Here is a 24,246-nt window from a genome sequence, read left to right as displayed (position 1 = left end):
AGATGTTTTTTCACCTTAATGCATAGGATGCATTAAGGTGAAAAAACGTGAACCTTTACAACCCCTTTAATTGTCATCATAGTGAGATCCCATTTCTGGGTTTGTCTGTGAACAGGGGAATAGGCTGATAACCAGACCTCACAGAAAGGACACTGTGGCTAACATATTACTGTATGTGACTAGCCCCAATTGCTGATTAAAGGGATACCAACAGGACAGTTTCTCTGAATTAGGAGAAGTTGTACCCAAATTGAACAATTTAGACAAGAATTGAAGGACATGTAAAGACAATTTAGGGAGTGTGGCTCTTTGCATAAATCCATCAGAAATGTAAATAGTGGAGCCTTAAAGAATGAAAGGGAGACATTACTATTGACAAATAAAAATGATAATGGGCAGAGCGATTTGTGGGGACCCACATGGTTTTTGGATTAAAAACCACATATGGTGGCAAAAAAGAGTAACTAATCTAAGTGACATCCTTGTACATTCTGAATGCATGAGAAAAACACAGACAGAATGGGCAGTGTAGGGATGTACCAGTGTGGCCATTGCCAAATCTGTAGACACTGGGATAAATCTAAAGTGTTTACTAATGTGGATAGATCAAAGACATTCAAAATAAGGCATTTTATTAACCGTTCAACAGCTCATCTTCTCTACACATTTGAATGCCTCTGCAGGAAAATATGTGTGGGGAAAACAAAACAACAGCTCAGGGTTCAGGGAGGGGGGGACATCTCAGAAATATTAAAAGTAAAAATACACCTAATCTAAAAGATAAAGAGAACTTATCCTTGTATTAAACCTTTCACAATGCAGAGGTGACTCTGACAAAATACTTTTGCAAAAGAAAGGTTATGGATTTACCGATCTTTAATCCCACACGGTCTAAATAGTAAATTTAATTTGTCAGATTTTTTGTTAAAGAAATTACCTACAAATATGTGTTTCATTATCTTCTGTGAATGAGCCCCAGTCAATGAATAGAGACTATTGCTTTGGGCTTTATATAGTCCCTTGGGGAAATATTTAGTATTTGGTTTTGTCGTAAGACAAGGTTTGGTACTAACTGCAAAGGAGACTATCTAAAAATAGTAGAGCACTATTTGACTTATCTGGGCTTATCCAGGTTGAAAAATAATTTTGGCACATAAGGAGTTAATTTTACATGTCTTCATTTTCAATGAAATCAGCCATAGAGCACAAATGACAGAAGGAGACACCTAGTGTATCATTATTGGAATAACATGCTGTAAGATTATTTAAATACAACAACAGGTAGTAGCCTTCCCTTATGTCCTGACATAGCCCATGGCATTATGGATGAAATGTGTCGATGTAGTGCAATATTGTTTGTGTTTCCGGACAGCCCTACCTTACACTTTACAGCGATATTGTGGTATAACACAGTGGAGGTATGCATGCATGGGCCGGCAAAGTAACGGACGACTCGGGAAAGCCACAGGATGGAAGAATATGCTAAGGCTCCGATGCACTGGTGGAGCTTGGCAATGGAATTTGACAGAGAAAATTGAGTACTGTCCGTGATACTTTTTTTATTTGCACTAACATACAATTTTTCAGGACAACCTTTCGGGGTATGTACCCTTCTTCAAGGTCCAAGCAGTACTGATTCACAAATTTTTAAGCAGAATGTTAAAGAAAAATAAAAGAGAAAAACAAACACATACAAATCATTGGTAATAAATAGGGATGAGCCAAACACCCCTCTGTTCGGTTCGCACCAGAACTTGCGAACAGGCAAAAAATTTGTTTGAACATGCGGACACCGTTAAAGTCTATTGGACACGAACATGAATAATCAAAAGTGCTAATTTAAAGGCTTATATGCAAGTTATTGTCATAAAAAGTGTTTGGGGACCTGGGTCCTGCCCCAAGGGACATAGATCAATGCAAAAAAAAGTTTTAAAAACGGCTGTTTTTTCCAGAGCAGTGATTTTAATAATGCTTAAAGTGAAACAATAAAAGTGTAATATCCCTTTGAATTTCATACCTGAGGGGTGTCTATAGTATGCCTGTAAAGGGGCGCATGTTTCCCGTTTTTAGAACAGTCTGACAGCAAAATGACATTTCAAAGGAAAAAAGTCATTTAAAACTACTCGCAGCTATTAATGAATTGCCAGTCCGACAATACACATAAAAGTTCATTTATAAAAACGGCATGGGAATTCCCCACAGGGGAACCTCGAACCAAATTTTTTTTTAAAAATGACGTGGGGGGTGCCTCTAAATTCCATACCAGGCCCTTCAGGTCTGGTATGGATTTTAAGGGGAACCCCGCGCCAAAATTAAAAAAAAAAAGGCATGGGGTCCCCTAAAAATCCATACCAGACCCTTATCCGAGCACGCAACCTGGCAGGCTGCAGGAAAAGAGGGGGGACGAGAGAGCGCCCCCCCTGAACCATACCGGGCCACATGCCCTCAACATTGGGAGGGTGTTTGGGGTAGCCCCCCAAAACACCTTGTCCCCATGTTGATGAGGACAAGGGCCTCATCCCCACAACCCTTGGCCGGTGGTTGTGGGGGTCTGCGGGTGGGGGGCTTATCAGAATCTGGAAGCCCCTTTTAACAAGGGGACCTCCAGATCCCGGCCCTCCCCCTGTGTGAAATGGAAAGGGGGTACAAAAGTACCCCTACCATTTCACAAAAAACTGTCAAAAATGTTAAAAATGACAAGAGACAGTTTTTGACAATTCCTTTATTTAAATGCTTCTTCTTTCTTCCATCTTCTTTCTTCTATCTTCTATCTTCCGTCGGTTTCTTCCTCCATCTTCTTCTTCTGGTTCTTCTGGTTACGTAACCCCGCCCCTTCTGACGTCACGAGGAATGCCACAGGGAAGTCACCGTCAAGTCCCTGTGCTTCAGAGGGGGGCGGGGTCACCGGGTGGCTCCACCCCCCGTTATTTAAGAACCGTCAGAAGAGGAGAAGCGTCACACAGTGGGAGCCTCCCTCCATGCCATCATGGATGCGGAGTGGCCCGAAAAGAAGATGAAGACAAGAAGATGAAGAGAAGAAGATGAAGAGAGAAGCGTCACACAGCGGGAGCCTCCCTCCGTGCCATCATGGATGCGGAGCGGCCTGAGGAGAAGAAGGGAAGAAGACGCTGACACCGCGGAGGAAGATGCCGGACGAGAACACCGGAGGAAGAACCAGAAGAATCAGAAGAAGAAGAAGATGGAGGAAGAAACCGAAGGAAGTTAGAAGATAGAAGAAAGAAGAAAGAAGATAGATGAAAGAAGAAGACTTTAAATAAAGGAATTGTCAAAAACTGTCTCTTGTAATTTTTAACATTTTTGACACTTTTTTAGTGAAATGGTAGGGGTACTTTTGTACCCCCTTACCATTTCACACAGGGGGGAGGGTCGGGATCTGGGGGTCCCCTTGTTAAAGGGGGCTTCCAGATTCCAATAAGCTCCCGCCCGCAGACCCCCACAACCACCGGCCAAGGGTTGTGGGGATGAGGCCCTTGTCCCCATCAACATGGGGACAAGGTGTTTTGGGGGGCTACACCAAAGCACCTTCCCAATGTTGAGGGCATGTGGCCTGGTATGGTTCAAGAGGGGGGGGCGCTCTTTCGTCCCCCCTCTTTTCCTGCGGCCTGCCAGGTTGCGTGCTCGGATAAGGGTCTGGTATGGATTTTTGGGGGGACCCCATGCCATTTTTTTTATTTTGGCACGGGGTTCCCCTTAATATCCATACCAGACCTGAAGGGCCTGATATGGAATTTAGGGGGACCCCCACGTCATTTTTTTTATTTTTATTTTGGTTCTGGGTTCCCCTGTGGGGAATTCTCATGCCATTTTTATCAATGAACTTTTATGTGTATTGTCGGACCGGCAATGCATTAATAGCTGCGAGTAGTTTAAACTACTTTTTTTCCTTTGAAATGTCATTTTGCTGTCAGACTGTTCTAAACACAGGAAACATGCGCCCCTTTGCAGGCATACTATAGACACCCCCAGGTACGAAATTTAAAGGGATATTACACTTTTATTGTTTCACTTTAAGCATTATTAAAATCACTGCTCCCAAAAAAACGGCTGTTTTTAAAACTTTTTTTGCATTGATCCATGTCCCCTGGGGCAGGACCCAGGTCCCCAAACACTTTTTATGACAATACCATGAATATAAGCCTTTAAAATTAGCACTTTTGATTTCTCCCATAGACTTTTAAAGGGTGTTCCGCGGCATTCGAATTTGCCGCGAACACCCCAAATTGTTCGCTGTTCAGCGAACTGGCAAACAGCCGATGTTCAAGTCGAACATGAGTTTGACTCAAACTCGAAGCTCATCCCTAGTAATAAAGATAGCAGCAGAGTTAGTGAGATTAGACAGAGGGAGAGCTATAGAATGGAGGGGGGGATACTAGTCACAGAAGGGGATGTATAACTTTAGCATAATGTGTAAGGAAACCAATATCTAAATGCAGGCCATTATTTTTTGTGTCAAAAAGAAGTATCATTCTTAGTTCAAACATTTTCCTTTCCTGGATAGTTCTGAAATTCTCTTTAAGAACTAAAACATTGAGGTCTTCTATAGTGTGGTCCGGTTGTGAGAAGTGACGTCCCACAGGTGTACATAAACTGTCTTCTTTATGTTCTTTGATTGTATATCTGTGCAAATTTTTCCTCGCTTGCAACTTCTGTCCTGTTTCACCAACATAAGATCCTTTGCTGCACCTTTTGCATTGGATGAGATACACAACATTTCTGGAGGTACAGTTGTAAGATCCCATGATATTGAAGGTCCCATTTGTGTGTGTAACACTTTTGGATAGATTGATCAGGTTGCATAGTTTGCAGCGTTTTTTATTGCAGGGTTTGCTTCCATTATTTGTGACTTCATAATTAGAGTGAAGTTTCCTGCTGATTAGTTTGTGTCTGAGGTTGGGTGGTTGTCTGAAAGCCAATAAAGGGGGTTGTTGGAATATTCCTTTCAGAGTTTCATCCTCTTTTATAATGGGTTGTAAATCTTTGATTATTTTTTTGGTCCCTTCAAGTGCTGAGTTGTATGTGGTGACTAGAGGTACTTGGTTATTTGTTTTTTTTCTCTGTGTATTGGAGGAGATTTTCTCTTCGGGTTTTCAAGGCTGTGTTTATGCTGCTGTTGATGGTTTTGTCTTTGTAACCTTTCTTATGGAAGGAGTCTGCCAGTGTTCTGAGATGTTTATCTCTGTCTTCTGGGTCTGAACAAATTCAGTGGTATCTGATGGCCTGGCTGTGTATGATGGCCCGTTAAGTGTGTTGGGGGTGAAAACTGGAACTCAAAGGCTCAAAGAATATGTTCACAGTAAGGAAAGGAATCCTAGGACAATAGGAGGTGACAAAAAGAAAAAGAACAGCAACTTCACACCTCCACAAGGACGCAACCCCAAACTGGATACCTATATTGACAGCTTCAGGCTGCAAGTCACATCCCTGATATCAATGTTTTAGTTCTTAAAGGGAATTTCAGAACTATCCAGGAAAGAAAAATGTTTGAACTAAGAATAATGCTTCTTTTTGACACCTTACACATTATGCTAAAATTTTACGACCCCCCTCCATTCTATAGCTCTCCCTCTGTCTTATCTCACTAACTCTGCTGCTATCTTTATTACCATTGATTTGTATGTGTTTGTTTTTTTGTTTTTTTGTTTTTTTCTTTAACATTCTGCTTAAAAATTTGTGAATCAGTACTGCTTAGACCTTGAAGAAGAGGACATATCCCGAAAGCTTGTCCTGAAAAATTGTATGTTAGTGCAAATAAAAAAGTATCATGGACAGTACTCAATTTTCTCTGTCACAATTGCACTAATATGGCTACAATCAAATCAAGTACAATGGAATTTGGGAAGCCAGAGTGATGTTGAGTGTAGGTGGGCAGTCTGCCTAAAAACCCTGTTCAGCAGGGACCGGTCGAGATTAGAACCATGGATGGGCAGGCTAATTTTACCCAAATTGATCAATTGATCAACTTGGGTAAAACCAACCTGTCAGATTTTTCATGTCATTATTGCCAGTGGCTATAGCCGCTAGAAATAATCACTGTGTGTTTTCCTGGCTGAGACTGCTTTTTCCTCCATGGTTGCAGGAAAGAAAATCACTCCATCTATGGCTGGCTTTAGCTGCATCATGTTGACAGTTTTACTTATAATATATATTTTACACTATAATATTTACCTTAAAAGCCTTTCATCTATCGCTGCAACTCTTTGGTTCTGTACTCGCTACTAGGATTGTAAACTCTATTAGCTGTTCTATTGTCGCTATTGTATTAGAAACAAGACACTGTTTCCTGCTAATTTGAGCTACTGCTTAAAGCATACAGTGTAACTGGGGCTTTCAATCACTTGGGACTGCTCGCAAATAACCTGTGGTGAAAGAGTAAAATTTAAGAGGTCTTGTGAACAGCGGGCAAACCTTTATACACCAAAATTCATTCAAATGCCAGTATTTGGAAGTGATTTGATTAAAATACCTCACACCTGGCAAAGCACCTGCCACTATAACTAAATTGCATCTTGTTTTTTACTGCATGTCTAACCAGAGATGACATGGTTGTTTACAACAATATAAGATGTCATCCTGAATAAAACTATTGTGATTCATGACATCAACCAACTTCTAATTACTGGAACCATTTTAAGAGTTAATCCATGATAACTGAATGATTAGAGGTCACAGCCTTGCCTTTTAAGCCCAGTGTTACACATAATTAGCTTGCAAACTCTGCTGCAATCCAACTTATCGCTATTTGCTTGTTACTATTGTTGCACAATGTAGATTGTAGTAAATATTGTATACTGTAGCAATATTTCACCCATTGAGCTTAGAGCCAATTGACTTGAACTCATTAAGGTATTCTGGGTGACATTTGCTTTGACATTCAAGTAAATTTAAAGGTCCATGCCTGCTAGGAATTGTTTTTGAATCTGACAACTTTGTCAATTTCTATTATTAAAATGAGTTTGATGTTATTATTTTGTCTGTTTGGTAATCAATTGAGTTAACTATTGTACCTGATTTTGTATTATAATTAATAAAGGTAAACTGTTTTAGTGTCATACCACTTGGACCATTAACAGCACCTGCTTTTTAGGAACTTTATTCCTTACTATAGTTTTGGTTTGTGTTGATGTGCAGGATTCACACCCCACATTTAGGGTCAGTTGTGAGTCTAAAGTGACATCTAAAAAACTGGTAGAAGTAGTTTGAAAATTACAAGTAAAATGTAAATTGTGGTGATGCAAATACACAAATTCAAACAATGTTTTGCTGTCACCCATCCAAAATAATAACAAATCAACTATGAAACAACCAAACCAATAAAAATGTCTGCTGTATGGGTTATGGTTGGAAAAGAGAAAAGTCTCCTCCCGCCATCCCATGTACAAATTTGCCATTGGAAGGTGAAAATCTCACCCCGTGGATGCGCCACAGGATTGAATGTAATACCGTTCATCAGACATAAAAAAATTAAGTGTTAAAAGGAATTCAATGGGAAGAGGTATTCCTGCAGCTCCTTAGAGTACAAACTGTATAACCTTAGATGGTGCTGGACCACCTAGGTGGTGGGGAATAGAAAAATATAGAGCCCTGATGTCTATTGTGGCCCATAAAAATTTTGGATTTGAGAAAGAACAGTTCCAGTGTCTTTTTTACAACCTGGCAAATGCAATACCAATGGTTGTAATAATTTATCAACCCATTCTCCCAGATGTTCTAAGAGGGAATCAATGCCAGCCACTGTAGGAGGGCCCCTCATCGGCTCTTCCTCTCTTATTTTAAATAAGAAATTAAAGATGGCCATAATTCTGTTATGTATCAATAGATAATCTGCTGTTTTGGCACCTACTAAGCCCGATCCTTAGCCCTATTGGCTAGTTCCTGTAAAGCACTTTTAAAATATTTTGTGGGGTCTGTTTTAAGCAACCTGTGAGGTGATTCATCCCTTAGTTGTCTCAGGACTTCAGAAGAGTATTGAACTTTAGTTAAAATCACCACCGCCCCTATCAGCGCCCTTAATAACTACATTTGTAGATTTTTTTTTTCAAGTGTTCCAAAGCTCTCTTCATATGCTGATAAATTAGAGGTACTGGGTGCCTGACTGTGCTCATGTAATTCTGTTAACTCTTTTTCTACCACTGATCAAAATACCTCTACAGCAGCACTTCTGGCATTTACTGGATAAAAATACTTGTCACCTGTGCTTAAAGTAACCCTGTCTACACCCTATAAACCACCAACTGATTAAAACTCTAATTGCTATAAATTTAATTTACTGCATAGATCAGAAAATAAAAAAGGACACATTAATCATAGGAGAATGTGGATCATTTAAGTCTGGCAGTCTCTCACTTACCTCTTCCACTTTGAAATGTTTTCTAAGAATGAGATTTCTTATAACTCTAATAATGTCTATCAATGTGGAAAATATATCAAAGGGGTGTGAAGGGGAAAATGAGAGGTCGGGAGACAGCAAAGATAATTTATGATCACTGAGAGGAACGCCAGAAAAATTCACCACATTATGTACAAATAATTTCAAGTTCTTTTCCTTTGTGGGTAACTTCTGCCTTCCTATTCTTGATCTTCTTATCTTTTTCAACATCCTTTTTCTCTTTTTTTCTTTTTGGTTCCCTTCTTGGGTTACTTGTAGTAACTGGGTGGTGTGGCATTTTTTGGAGGTAGTTCTCTAGTGTCATCATGTGAAAAAACTGAGCTGACAGAGGCTCTCGAGGTAGAAGATGCCTTGGAATCAGTGGTATCAGAAGACTCTGACTGTGTCTCCGAAGCCTCTGGGGAGCTAAAATTAACCCTTTTGTTCAGTTGTTTATGCTTGTGTTTGCCTTCTTTTTTTTTTAAATGGAGCGCTGTGTTTTCTGAAATATTTCTCATTATAATCCTGTATATCTCTGAGTAATTTCAATCTTTTTGTTTCCATGATGTAATTTTCTAGCTTTTCCACAGTTTCTTGTAATTTTACATTTAAATCCTCATATATGGATGTGTGTGAAAACGTATTAAACGATTCTCTGTGTTGTTTATTGTCCTCATTTATTTTCACCAAAGTATTCTCCTCATGTGCAGCAATAAGATTCATTAGTTTAAAAGAACACTTAGTATAAAGTTCCATTCTGTAGAAAAGTCTTCTGAATACCCTGTCGTGGGGATCTTTTTGATCCACAAGCCCCAAGGGATCATTTGTTCTGACAAGTATTGTTTTAAACCTGTCAGATCCCACCATACTGTGACTTCAGTTTTCATGACTTACTAAATTGCCTCATTAACCTAGTCTCAAAATACCAACCAAATCATTTTCTTCATTCCTCCCAAGACCTTCTGCTGTCTGTCCTCATATTGTAAAGTGCTGTGCAAACTGGTATCACTATATAAATCCTGTATAATAAGGATTGAAGTAAGGAATGTATAGTTTAAAGTGCCCAAAACACCCTACCACAATTCTGACTGAGCTCTAACTGCCCACCTTATGGATAGTCCACTAATGGAGAAAGTTTAAAAAAGACACTACACACAATTAAAAATATATTTATTATTCCTTTTTTAAATGAATATTCACTTTTGCAGTTTCCATCATATTTGAAGATGTCTTGAACTATCTGATCCAGCACTGGATTGAAACATAGTGATCCCACTTCACTACTCAATTGACCATTTGAGCATTGTCATATTTTCCATTTCAGGCACAATATGTTCATAGAAAAATCTGGAAACAGAGTTCCCTGTGATGTCAGTGCCCTTATTGATGCCATTATTTTACTTAGTCAAAATATGTTAAATGACACAACAGGGTACTCCCCACGACACCCATGTTTGGACAAATATGGGCACGATGTAGAGGAACCCTTCCTCAGAGTTCCCTGGGCACTTAAACCTGTGCCAGTGGTGGGAACTTTGAGCAGTGAAAAAGGGAGGACCGGTGTTCCCCCAAGTTCTTACCTTCTATCAATGGAGCAGATGGAGTAGGACAACTTTGGATATTGTTGGACCCTGGAAAGGTAATTATTAGCTGAAAATGAAAAGAATGAAAGTTTATTTAGTGTGGTATCTTGCTTTTTAACAAATTCCACTTACTTGCACACACACTGATTGATTATGGACCCTTAAAACAAATTTATTGGGGAGAGGGCAACCACCTACTTGCCCCACATGTGGGGCAGTAGGTGGAACATGAGCCTTCCCTTTGTAGGTACAGTCTCCTGGGCATCAGGGGTTCCAAAGAGCCCAGTGCTGGTCAGAATTAGGATACGATGCTCTGGGGGATCCCCCACTTTGTGGGTTATCTCTCAAACCACCTCCCAATGCTGAAGGTCATGTGGGCTAGTATCAACATATCAGGGGGACTGCACACTCATTACTCCTTTGCTATGGGGATATCAACTTGCATACCTAGTAGGTTGGACTGGTTCTTTCACATTAACCCTCCTGGTGCTGAAATAGTGTTTCATGATGGAAAGTATGTCAGAAAATGAACAAAAGGATATTTGCTCAAAACATTCACACAAAGATTCGTCCATAGGTGAAAAAAATCTGCTTTTGTACTATAAAGATTCATCCTGGCAAGATTCAAAGTAACAAGAAAACTGATGTCATATATTAAGACAAAAAACTGAAAATATTTGGCGAATCCAATCTAATCTTATTTTATCTATATTTTTACTGGGCAAATTTTTCCAAGAAATCATTGATAAATGCACCTCTTTCTGTAAACGCAGATTAACATCAGAATGCAGATTCTTAACACTGCAAACTGCAAATTAACACCACTGAAATTAAAACTACATCTAAAATGTGGGTTCTAGATAAACATATTAATGCTATTAAGTGAAAAAGTCACCCTGAAAACCTAGGAAGAACATTCAACATCCATAAATTTGTGAAAATGGGAATGATATAATCTGTACAAAAACAACATTTTTGTGTCAACTGAACATAACTACCTAATAGCTCCCTATAACCCATCAGATAACCTCTCACCTTTTGACTAACAGGTTTCTTTTTATTTTTATTTATATTCACTATATCTCTGTAATACACACTGCAAGTACTTGATGACCTGCTAGAAATCCAGTTTTCTCCTAACTTCATTTTTTTACCAGACAAGTGGCTTTACTGCACTGAATTCCAATCCTAGTAAAGCTGCCTGCTGGACTACTGAATTCATCTATCACTCACCCCTCTCTGTCCCTCTCCACATGCATGCATTCATTTATTCCTAGCAAAACAATGCTGCTTTGACTTACAAGAGCCTGTGAACACTCTGGACTTGATTTACTAAAGATAAATAGACTGTGCACTTTGCAAATGCAGTTGCACTCATTTTCCCCAGAGCTTAGTCAATGCGGTGAAGCTTCACTTTGAAAAGAATATCCAATCAGGTATAAAGGAAAAAAATGAATATTTGCTTGCACATGGTTGGATAATGGAGATAAGCAAAGTTTCACCACATTCACTAAGCTGTGGGGAAATGAGAAACTGCACTTGCAGAGTGCACGTTATATTTGCCTTTAAAAAATCAACCTCACTGTGTTTAAGATAAAGGCTCTTTGAAGATGCAGTTTTGGTTGCATGCCTACACTCATAAGAAATTACTTCCAATCAACTGCTCCTGCAAGAATAGTGATGTTTGCTAACAATGTCACAGGGTCTAAAAAAAGCTTTCTCTTACTACAAGAACAAGAGAAAAAAAATAAAATCAAATGAGACTGTATATAGTAAATATGTTTTTACACAAACCTGTACATGATATGTGCATTTGAACTTGTGAATATGATCGTGGAGATTCACTAAACCCCTGTTATAGTTGTCGAGAGAGAAAACATTTCAACCCATGTGTAGAATTTGTGTTCACTATGGAAACCATTTCTTATAAGCTAAAATGTAAAATATAAATGATGTTTCCTTTAGAAAAATGAAGATGGTAGGTTAAAAATACATACCTTTTTACCTTTTTATTAAACATAGCAGTAGAATAAGATTTACTCATTGTAGTATTAACAAATAACCCACTTGTGTTAAATTACTATTATTCCTAACATTTTAAAAACTCCATTAGCCTCATCAAATAAATTGTTATAAATTATTAAAGCCTAGTACACACGATGAGATTATCGGGCGAATGATCGTCAATTTTTTTGGGATGCTAATCTCCATATCGAAAACGAATAGGTTACTTAAGTACAAAAAAAATTCTCGTACAACAGAAAAAAAATTTGGAAGTGATGTGTTGTAGTATATTTGTATTGTATCTTCAGACAAAAACTGTACTGATTAAACGAAAATCGTATGATCTGGTATAATACGAGAAACATTTTCGTGTTTGACCCTTCGGAAACTTTCGGACGACAGCTGTGTACTAACAATCAGATCGTACAATCTCTTCAAAAGCGGTATTTTTGTAAGATATTCTGATCATGTGTACGGGGCTTAAGGATACTTAAATGTCTTCATAGACGACAAACAATCAATCGTAAAATTATATGATATTTAGAGAGAATATATACAGTTACAGTGTATGTCTGTTAAACCTTTTACTGGTTTTGAATTACGTGGGCTGAAATAGAAACCCTCTACAGTTCTGCCATTATTCGGGGTTCTTTTGCAGCCAAATTGTCATAACACCTATTTTATATTTGCTACATGTCTCAATTCACTGAGCATAACTTAAAAAAAAATCAAAAATTGCAGCTTGTCTTTTTTTTCTCTATTCTAGACTTTCCAGTAAGGAAAAATCCTACTAGTTTATCTTTGCTTATTAGGGGGCTGGGCGGCTGTGTTTTTCATATTTAACCCTGTGTCATGGTTATGCAGTAATGTTTTCTGTCAGCTTAGCTCTCCATGTGTTCAGATTAAGAGGCCAGCCACTCTCACCTGGCTGCTTAAACGCTTCAGCCCCGGAAGAATTTACCCCCTTTATGACCAGAGCACTTTTTTGTGATTCGGCACTGTGTCGCTTTAACTGACAATTGCGCGGTCGTGCGACGTGGCTCCCAAACAAAATTGACGTCCTTTTTTCCCCCCACAAATAGAGCTTTCTTTTGGTGGTATTTGATTGCCTCTGTGTTTTTTATTTTTTGTGCTTTAAACAAAAAAAAGCGTCAATTTTTTTTCCTCAGTTTAGGCCGATACGTATTCTTCTACATATTTTTGGTAAAAAAAATTGCAATAAGCGTTTACTGATTGCTTTGCGCAAAAGTTATAGCGCTTAAAACATAGGGGATAGTTTTATGGCATTTTTATTATTAATTTTTTCTTACTAGTAATGGTGGCGATCAGCGATTTTTATTGTGAAAAGCTATCACTTGTCTAGAAAAATTAGGCAAGAAATGTAGGGAACCCCTAATATAAAGTTTGTAAAGAGAAGATTTTGTCATATTTACATTCTCCTTTCATACGCATTTTGAACGGGAACTCATGTTTAAATAGTTACTAGAGTGATGCTAGCTAGTGACATGTTACCCATAACAAACCCCCTCAAAATTTACTTAGATTTTATGATAAAATTGGAAAATGTATAATATGATTAGTAACAAGTTCACAAAAGTGAAATAGCAAAAACAAAATAAATTTTTGTAAATATGGAAATTGCTATGAAAAACCTCACCCCTTCCCTGAGCCACTGATTTTCCATTTTCTAGTGATCTTCCCTTTCCTGTCTCTACCTCCACCAATACAAAATAAGGGATGCTTTTGTGGGCTTTTCACCAGCTGTGTTCTATATTTAAGAATTTTTTATATGAAATGTCCAGATTTGATTTAACTAGACTTGGTAAATATGCAAACTTTTCTATATACACCTGTATAGAGTAGAAGATGCAACCTCATGCTGATCCTCTTCTACACAGACTGACACCCAGCATCATTCAAACCGCTTTCCGTGAGTCCACGGCACACTCCCTTTTGAGGACTCAATGGAGAATGCTGCATATGGTCCCACTGTCCGAAGCATTTAGGAGAAGAAGAGGGTGCAGAGAGCCTGTAACAAAAAACAAAACATTTAATTTTTTTAAGGATCCAGGGGTGCTGCAAAAGAGGCAGTGGCAAACAAGCATGGGAATCCAAGCCTAGAGATAGCCTTTAAATATTTTTGGTAATAAAACAAAAATAACACATCTGTGTGTATTTTTTTATTAGCTACTTTTTTTAATACAACTGATGCAAAGTTATCAGGAAACTTACACCAGGAGTGTGAGAGATCCTAATACCTGCACTGCCATTGCTTTGCCATTGCAGTCTGAAAAGTCTCTTCTGCGGGGGTTTCCACTGTCATTATCAGTATGAAGCTTTACAGGGAGTCACATGTGCTACTGAGCCCACATACAGCCTAGTTGCAGACAGCTCCAGAGAAATTCAAGTGTAATTTATATGCAGCAGCAGCCATGGCTCCCTGCAAAGCTTTACACTGATATACTGCAAAAATAAAACCACTGGCAGATAATTAGCCGTAACTAAAGTTTTTTTCATCATGCAGATCTGAGAGCACTGAAGAAAGTCTCTCTGGAGCCAGAGCTGTCAGGGTTGCATAATAAAAATGCAATTACAACTAACTTCAAGTTGCTCCCACTGTCAGAGTCAGCAGGAGTTTTTTCAGGGAGATTTTCATATACCAGTGGCCTTGATGGTAGCATTTCATATGATCTGACACCACCAGAAGTGTCAGATTTGTATTAACTTTGCATGGGTTGTAACTAAAAAAATGAAGTAGCTATTTAAAAAAAAAATCAACACAAATGATCTATTTAAATTGCTATAAATCCTTTTGAAGCCTAGTATAATAACTATATGAAAAATATATTTAGCTACTGACAGAAATCATTCTTTTCTTCATTTGAATATATAAAATCTGAAACATTGTTGATAATAATTTTACTTTGTTCATCAGTAATGGTCAGCTGCTTCATTGGACAGTAAAAATTTCCCTGCCCCTATTTACCACCACTGAATCAAAAGGTGGAACAGTAATATAGTGGAATATGTATTAATGGCTTACTTCATATGGTGATCCACTTTTACCCTTTTTCCATTCAGCATGATACTGTACCTATTAATGTTATAGTTAGGGATGAGCTTAAGGTTTGGTCCAAAGACATATTTGGACCAAACCATGGTTGTTCGGGTGTTCAAACAAACGTCCAAACATTTACCTGTTTGGTGGGAGCCAAACATGTGTAATAACGGTATTGCTTGCACTATTATATCTAACTTTTAATGGTCATTAAGGGATGCTGATGGGTGCAGGCATCTCCAAGTCCTTAACAACCAGTGATGTCACCAGCCCTATTCATTTACATGGCCAGGAATCTGGAAATGTATGCCCTTTTTAAATACTAATGTTTATTAGATCATCTGTATAAGCTCAGAAGAGGTAGGGAATTCATACTGCTTTAGGCAATGATATCATTGTGGTTCTGTAAGAGTTATGTTTTTTTTGTTTACTTACTATAAATAAGCCACTAATGTTCTGCTAGGGAACCTCGCTGACAGATCCAAGAAAAATGTAATTCGACCATTAGCGATTGGCAATACACACAGCCATTGGGCTCTTTAACTGGATTGGACTGATGCTAAACTGCTACTTTGGCAATGAATAACATAATTCTTCTGTAAGACTAACATTCAGTAGGTTAACCTAATTTATTTGTGTGTGTTTGTGTGTGTGTGTTTAATTATTAGCAGCACGCCAGAGGGAGAGGGCTTCACCTTTGGCACACCCTTACCAATAAAGTGACCACAGACAAGGGGCCCTAGTAGATTAAAATGTATTACATACCTGTGGACCATTTTCTGCCCCAGGAAGCCTGCCTGAAATACTTCCATCTTTGTTTTCAGTCCCATCCTGGCTAGTTTCTAGGATGCTGCAACCGATGGATGCTCAACATCAGTATCACAGGATTTATATCTAAGCCCCTCCTTGATTTGTTTATTTATGTTTACTCTCTTTTGGGTCCCCCTGGATACAGGCTATTGTGGGCTGTTAAATGGTGGGTTTCTGTGATGTAAAAAAATGAGACAAAGATAACTCACTTCAGAACTTTTTCCACCTCTAATGTGACCTATAAACTGTACAACTCAGTTGAACAACAAATTGAAATCTTTTAGGTGGAGGGAAGTAAAAATAAAAAACTAAAATAATATGGTTGCATAAGTGTGCTCACCCTTAAACTAATACTTTGTTGAAGCACCTTTAGATTTTATTACAGCAGTCTTTTTGGGTATGAGTCTATCAGCATGGCGCATCTTGACTTGGCAATATTTGCCCACTCTTCTTTGCAAAAACACTCCAAATCTGTCAGATTGCAAGGGAAATCACCTGTGCAAAGGCCTCTTCTGATCACCCCACAGATTTTCAATGGGATTCGGGTCTGGGCTCTGGCTGGGCCATTCCAAAACTTTAATCTTCTTCTGGCGAAGCCATTCCTTTGTTGAATTGGATCTATGCTTTGGGTTGTTGTCATGCTGAAAGATGAAGTTCCTCTTCTTGTTCAGCTTTCTAGCAGAAGCCTGAAGATTTTGTGGCAATATTGACTGGTATTTGGAACTGCTCATAATTCCCTCTACATTGACTAAGGCCCCTGTTTCAGCTGAAGAAAAATAGCCCCAAAGCATGATGCTGCCACCACCCTGCTTCATGGTGGGTGTGGTGTTCTTTTGGTGATATGCAGTGTTTTTGCGCCAAACATATCTTTTGGAATTAAAAAGAAGGTTTAAAAATGTAAACCTTGGTTTCATCGGACCATAACACATTTTCCCACATGAGATCCCTCTCATGCTTTGGAAGCTCTCTGCGGACCATGGCCTTTGCTGTAGCTGAAGAAAAACAGCCCCAAAGCATGATGCTGACACCACCATGCTTTACGGTTTGTGTGGTGTTCTTTTGGTGATATGCAGTGTTTTTGCGCCAAACATATCTTTTGGAATTAAAAAGAAGGTTTAAAGATTTAAACCTTGGTTTCATCGGACCATAACACATTTTCCTACATGCTTTTGAGAGACTTCAGATGTGTTTTTGCAAAATTTAGCCGGGCTTGGATGCTTTTCTTGGTAAGAAAAGGCTTCTGTCTTGCCACTCTACACCATAGCCCAGACATATGAAGAATATGGGAGATTGTTGTCACATGTACCACACAGCCAGTACTTGCCAGATATTCCTGCAGCTCCTTTAATGTTTCTGTCGGCCTCTTGGCAGCCTCCCTGACCATTTTTTTACTCGTCTTTTTATCAAAGGGGATTTCCAGTTCTTGTCCAGTCACTGTTGTGCCATTTTTTTCTCCACTTGATGATAACTGTCTTCACTGTGTTCCATGGTATATTTAATGCCTTGGAAATTCTTTATTACCCTTCTCCTGAGACATACCTTTTAACAATGAGATCCCTCTGATGCTTTGGAACCTCTCTGCGGACCATGGCTTTTGCTGTAGCTGAAGAAAAACAGCCCCAAAGCATGATGCTGACACCACCATGCTTCATGGTGGGTGTGGTGTTCTTTTGGTGATATGCAGTGTTTTTGCACCAAACATATCTTTTGGAATTAAAAAGAAGGTTTAAAGATTTAAACCTTGGTTTCATCGGACCATAACACATTTTCCCACATGCTTTTGAGAGACTTCAGATGTGTTTTTGCAAAATTTAGCTGGGCTTGGATGCTTTTCTTGATAAGTCACTCCAGTTACTGTTGCGCCATTTTTTCTCCACTTGATGATGACTGTCTTCACTGTGTTCCATGGTATATTTAATGCCTTGGAAATTCTTTATTACCCTTCTCCTGAGTTACCTTTTAACAATGAGATCCCTCTGATGCTTTGGAAGCTCTCTGCGGATCATGGCTTTTGCTGTAGGATGAGACTAGGAAAATGCCAGGAAAGACTTACTAGAACTGTTGAACTTTATTTGGGGTTAATAAGAGGCACTTTAAATGATGGCAGGTGTGTACTGACTCCTATTTAACATGAATTTGAATGTGATTGCTTAATTCTGAACATCCCCAGTTACAAGAGAGTGCACACTTATGCAACCACATCATTTTAGTTTTTGTATTTTTAATTCCCCATCCTAAAAGATTTCAGTTTGTATTTCACTTGTGTTGTACAGTTTATAGGTCACATTAAAGTTGGAAAACGTTCTGAAATTATTTATCTTTGTCTATTTTTTTACAACACAGAAATCTGACATTTTAACAGGGGTGTGTAGACTTTTTATAGCCACCGTGTGTGTGTGTACATATATATATATATATATATATATATATATATATATATATATATATATATATATATATATATATATATATATATATATATATATATATATATATATTACAGTTAGGTCCATATATATTTGGATACAGGCACAATTTTAATACTTTTGGCTCTGTATGCCACCAGAATAAAATTAAAACAAAACAATCCAAATAAATTTTAAGTGCAGACTTTCATCTTTAATTCAAGGGGTTGAACATAAATATTAAGTAAACATTTTAGGAAATGCAACCATTTTTATACACAGTCCCCCAATTTTCAGGGGCTCAAATGTAATTGGACAAATTAATATAATCATAAATAAAATGTTCATTTTTAATAATTTGCTGAGAATTCTTTACTGGCAATGACTGCCTGAAATCTGGAACCCATGGACATTACCAAAGACTGGGTTTCCTCCTTTCTGATGCTTTGCCAGGCCCAAACTGCAGTGGTCTTCAGTTATTCTTTGTTTGTCGGTCTTTCTGCCTTTAGCAAGTGAAATGCATGTTTAATTAATTGGTTTGAGATCAGGTGATTGACTCGGCCATTGCAGAATATTCCACTTCTTTTACTTCAAAATCTTCTGGGTTGCTTTTGCAGTGTGTTTTGTATCATTGTCAATTTGTACTGTGAAGCACCGTCCAATCAACTTTGCTGAATTTGGCTGAATCTTGGCTGACAGTATATCTCTAAACACTGCAGAATTCATCCAGCTGTTTCTGTCTTTTGTCACATAATCAATAAACACCAATGACCCAGTGCCAATGGAAGCCATGGATGCCCATTCCATCACACTGCCTCTGCAATGTTTTACAGATGACATTGTGTGCTTTGGATCATGAGCTGTTCTAAGCTTTCTCCACACCTTTTTCTTCCCGTCATTCTGGTACAGATTAATCTTAGTTTCACCCGTCCAAAGAATGCTTTTCCAGAACTGGTTTGGCTTTTTTAGATGTTTTTTGGCACAGTCTAATCTGGCTTTTCTATTCTTCAGGCTTATGAATGGTTTGCACCTTGTGGTGAACTCTCTGTATTTGCTCTCATAAAGTCTTCTCTTGATTGTAGACTTTGACAATGATACGCCCCACCTCCTGGAGAGTGTCCTTAACTTGTCTGGATGTTGTGAATGTGTTTTTCTTTACCATAGAGAGGACCCTGTGATTATCTACCACTGTTGTCTTCCTTGAATGTCCAGGCCTTTTTATGTTGCTGAGCTCACCAGTGCTCTCTTCCTTCCTCAGAATGTACTAAACTGTTGATTTGGTCACTCCTAATGTTGCTGCTATCTCTCTGATGGGTTTTTTTCATTTTTGAAGCCTTACAATGCCCTGTTTCACTTGCATGGACAGCTCCTTTGAACGCATGATGCATGAGGTTCACAGCAATAGATTCTAAATGCAAATACCACACTTAGAATCAAATCCAGACTTTTTACCTGCTTAATTGATGAAGAAATAACAAAGGAGTAGCCCACACCTGGCCATGAAACAGCTTTTGATTCAATTGTCCAATTACTTTTGGTCCCTTGAAAAAGGGGGACGGCTTTTCTTAAGAGCTATAATTCCTAAACCCTTCTGCCGATTTTGATGTACATACCCTCAAATTAAACCTGAGAGTGTGCACTTTCAATCCCTATCCATTATATAACTAAAGCTTGAATATGTTTTGGTAAATACCCGTAAAAAACAAAAATTGTGCCTGTGTCCAAATATTTATGGACCTAACTGTATATAAATATATAAATAAATATATATATATATATATATATATATATATATATATATATATATATATATATATATATATATATAAAACATTTTATGTATTTTTTTTATTATAATCCAACTTGGGTCTGCCGTTAAACACATAGTATGATACAGCAGAGATGCTTTCGGGCTCTAGTGGGAGCCCAGATAATTAGGTGCTGCTGGGCCCTTTAATTTTGTTGTGATCTGTTTGTGGTGCATCTTTTCTGCATTGAGAGGGCTAAATATATGGTCACTGTGGGGAGCTTGGTCCACACTTTGGTGTGTGGTGTCTTATTGCCCAATTGTACACTCCCCTCATGTGCAGGTGTTGCTTTGGGGCATTGGTAGTTGCCTCCATCGCCAGTGTAGAGGAGTGGTCATTTTTATTGTTTTATTTTAATCTACAAGTGTTGTACAAAATTGTGGTTGAATTGTAGAGAATATGACGGTTTTTGTCCTTTCTTTGGCATCTAGTGCCCAGCTACCACAAAATGGAGGACACCGCTGAGTGCCCCATCTTGGAATACAGATAGGATTTTCTCTGTGATTTGCCCTAACACATCAAGTTTAACATCCTTCTACGTGCTGCTAGCTTATTGTATGTACAGTATGGACAACAGGTAGGGCATAAAGAGTTATATGCCACTGATAAACCTGCTCATTTCAGGGGAAGAAGATGGACTTGGTTTGCTTAATATTATAATGTTTGGTTTTTGGTTTAGTGATTATCTCCAATTTGTGCTTCTGTTTCATTTTTTTTTTGGTTTGATAATATGCTTTTTTCACTCAATGGGCTGGCCTTTTTTCCATTCCCTCTCCTTATTATTCCCTATCCGGTCTAGTGGTGGTGTTTTGGGTTCTCATGCTGTGTGAGGGAGTATAAATTTCATTGAAAGGATTAACAATTTAGGACCCTGGTGAGGTCCCCCAGATCTTTGGAATGTGCTGAGTCAAGGACCCTAGGGCTACAGACGAGTAGCATGATGAGCATGTTTGTGAGTATAATTTATGTTGATTTTACATTTCATTAAATATTGTGGGGCAATGTGCTAGGCTGATGCACCCTCTTTTGTTTGTTTCTTGTAGTGCCTTCAGGATGCCCCCAGTCCTAGAGGGCAGCAAGGCTTATACCAGGGATATGCAATTAGCGGACCTCCAGCTGTTGTAGAATTAGTCCCATGAGGCATTGCAAGACTCTGACAGCCACAAGCATGACACCCAGAGGCAGAGGCATGATGGGACTTGTAGCTGGAGGTCCGCTAATTGCATATCCCTGGCTTATACTAATATCCCAGCGATGTGGAGTTATCTTCTACAATCCTTACCAGGCTATCAGACTTATGCACAGGAGGTGTTTTGTTCATATTGGCTTTTTCAGAATAGACTGTTATGTTGCCTGCTACATCCACTAAAGTAGGAAATAAGTATTGAGCATTTGCTGCTGAAAGTCACTGAAGTTGTAGCCTAAAATTGACATGCCAATTCTCATGGCAATTTAAAGTTTTCAGGACTGTTACATTTTGTAGAAGAAAACTTTTATGTGTGACAAGATTTTGCAACTGGCTTGCTCAGAGGAAAAGAAATAACAGCAGATCATGGTAAGCTTCAGACTGTCAGCATCTATCATTGATAGTCAAAAACTATATTGATGCTCTAACAGATTCCTAAAATCTGTACCATGACCCTGACCAGATGCTTGCCTTTTTTTGAAAGAAAAAACATAATGAGGGAGAGGATATTTCTGTATGTAAACTAGAAGTGCTTCTAGGAAGACTGCTCACTGAAAAGGTAACCTGTCCTGAAGATGTTGATAAATTAAAGGGACACTGTTAACAAAAAAATTTTTTTTCTAACTTAAAAAAGTGCCTTATGCAGCGTACACATGAGCGGACTTTTCGACCGGACTGGTCCGACGGACCAAGTCCAGCGGACAATCCGATCATGTGTGGGCTTCATCGGACCTTCAGCGGACTTTTCCAGTCGAAAATCTGACAGACTTTAGATTTGAAACAATGTTTAAATCTTTCCGATGGACTCAAGTCTGGTCAAAAAATCCACTCGTCTGTATGCTAGTCCGACGGGCGAAAACCCACGCTAGGGCAGCTATTTTCTACTGGCTATCAACTTCCTTATTTTAGTCCAGTCGTACGTCATCACGTATTAATCCTTCGGACTTCGGTGTGATCGTGTGTAGGCAAGTCCGTTCAATCGTAAACAGAGTCAACCAGCGCAAACCATAAACCCTAACTGAAAGCAGCTGTAGTACTGAGGGTAAATTTATCGAATCCCAAAGAGGTACATATAAAAAAGGCAGTACAGCGCATAAAGATTAAATATTAAAGGAGATCAATAAAAGTCCACATATGACAAAAAAATGTAGGCAAAATCCAGTAATTCCTCCGGTGACACTGGTGACATAAAGAACTTGCAGAGTGACTATGGTGACAGAAATGGACCTCCACCTTCAGTGACACAAGCCGCTCACCTCTATAGATGGACCCCTGAGTTAATCAGTCAGGTCAAAACAGCAAATTCCCTCACAGGGATAGTAGCAGGAGGAGATGTATACAGGATCAGGCATCAACAGCGGATACGTAGGCAGTAATCACATGTAAAAATATGAAGAAATCTAGTGCTCTCTGAATAATACTAAGACTTTATTAAAAGAAGTAGCGGAAACACTCACAATATATTGCACTGTGCCCCAGTGCGAAGGATGCAGGCATAGGTAAAAGTGGATGTTCCACACAGGATGGACGAGCGGAGCGCGGGTGACGTCACGATGCAGTCACGTTCAAATGCCGTACGCGTTATGTCCCTAGAAGGGGGCGGGACTTCCTCAGCGGCCGATCCTGATGACACCCGTATAAATGCATATCCGCTCCTCACAGACAGCCAATAAGCACCAGTGTATACTCATCTCCATAGTAACTCAGGAGGAAGTGCTAAGAGGCACATAATATAAACAGCAATGTCCACAGTGCAACTATGGAAGCTTGTTATCAGAGGCTATTAATAGATAACCAGTGATTAATATACTGATAAACCTTTCTTTAAAAAACTTTAAGCAAATTAAAAAGTTAAAAAGGAAAAACCTAAATTAAAGACAAATAAAGAATTAAAAAAATGACATAAACCCCGCACTCCAGCTCGAATATCCTGGGTCATCCACATAACATAATTGATAATGCATGTTTAAAAACACATAAGCATAACCTGTTCAATATATAATAAGATCCAAAAAACGGTCACTATCGATCAGAATTAAAAAACAATTAACGTTAAGTTGGTCTATTTTATATTCTTTACCTGTTCGCATCGCTTAGCCCCAGGTGTGGTGGATCCCCCCCATACAATCAGAAAGTAGATTGTTTTCCTTTCTCTCAGGGTTTTATGCCTGCGGGCAATGCACAGCCTGCAGGCATTCTAAATGCAATAATAAAAAACGAAAAAGTTTTAGGGCCACCTCCACAGGTAAAGAATATAAAATAGACCAACTCATTACGTGTACTACAATTGGGGTGGTCTATATGCTCCAGTGTGAGTGTGGCCTTCAATACATAGGAAGGACTTCTTGTCCCTTACATGTCCGTTTAGGAGAACATGTTAATAACATTAAAAAGGGACTAAAAACACATAATGTCTCTAAGCACTTTAAATTGGTACATGGTCAAAATCCCAGGGGTCTTAGCTTCTGGGGTATCGAGAGAGTTAACAAACATTGGAGGGGGGGTAACTTCCTACGTCAACTTAGTCGCAGAGAATCCCATTGGATTCACGAGACCAAGGTCCTTGTCGCTGAGGAAGTCCCGCCCCCTTCTAGGGACGTAACGCGTACTGCATTTGAACGTGACTGCATCGTGACGTCACCCGCACTCCGCTCGTCCATCCTGTGTGGATTATCCACTTTTACCTATGCCTGCATCCTTCGCACTGGGGCACAGTGCAATATATTGTGAGTGTTTCCGCTACTTCTTTTAATAAAGTCTTAGTATTATTCAGAGAGCACTAGATTTCTTCATATTTTTACATGTGATTACTGCCTACGTATCCGCTGTTGATGCCTGATCCTGTATACATCTCCTCCTGCTACTATCCCTGTGAGGGAATTTGCTGTTTTGACCTGACTGATTAACGCAGGGGTCCATCTATAGAGGTGAGCGGCTTGTGTCACTGAGGGTGGAGGTCCATTTCTGTCACCATAGTCACTCTGCAAGTTCTTTATGTCCCCAGTG

The sequence above is a fragment of the Aquarana catesbeiana genome, linkage group LG02 (assembly GCF_042186555.1).
Source record: "Aquarana catesbeiana isolate 2022-GZ linkage group LG02, ASM4218655v1, whole genome shotgun sequence".
NCBI classification, from domain to species: Eukaryota; Metazoa; Chordata; class Amphibia; order Anura; family Ranidae; genus Aquarana; species Aquarana catesbeiana.
The sequence above is the reverse complement of the archived record's forward strand: the minus strand, read 5'-3'. Positions refer to the sequence as shown.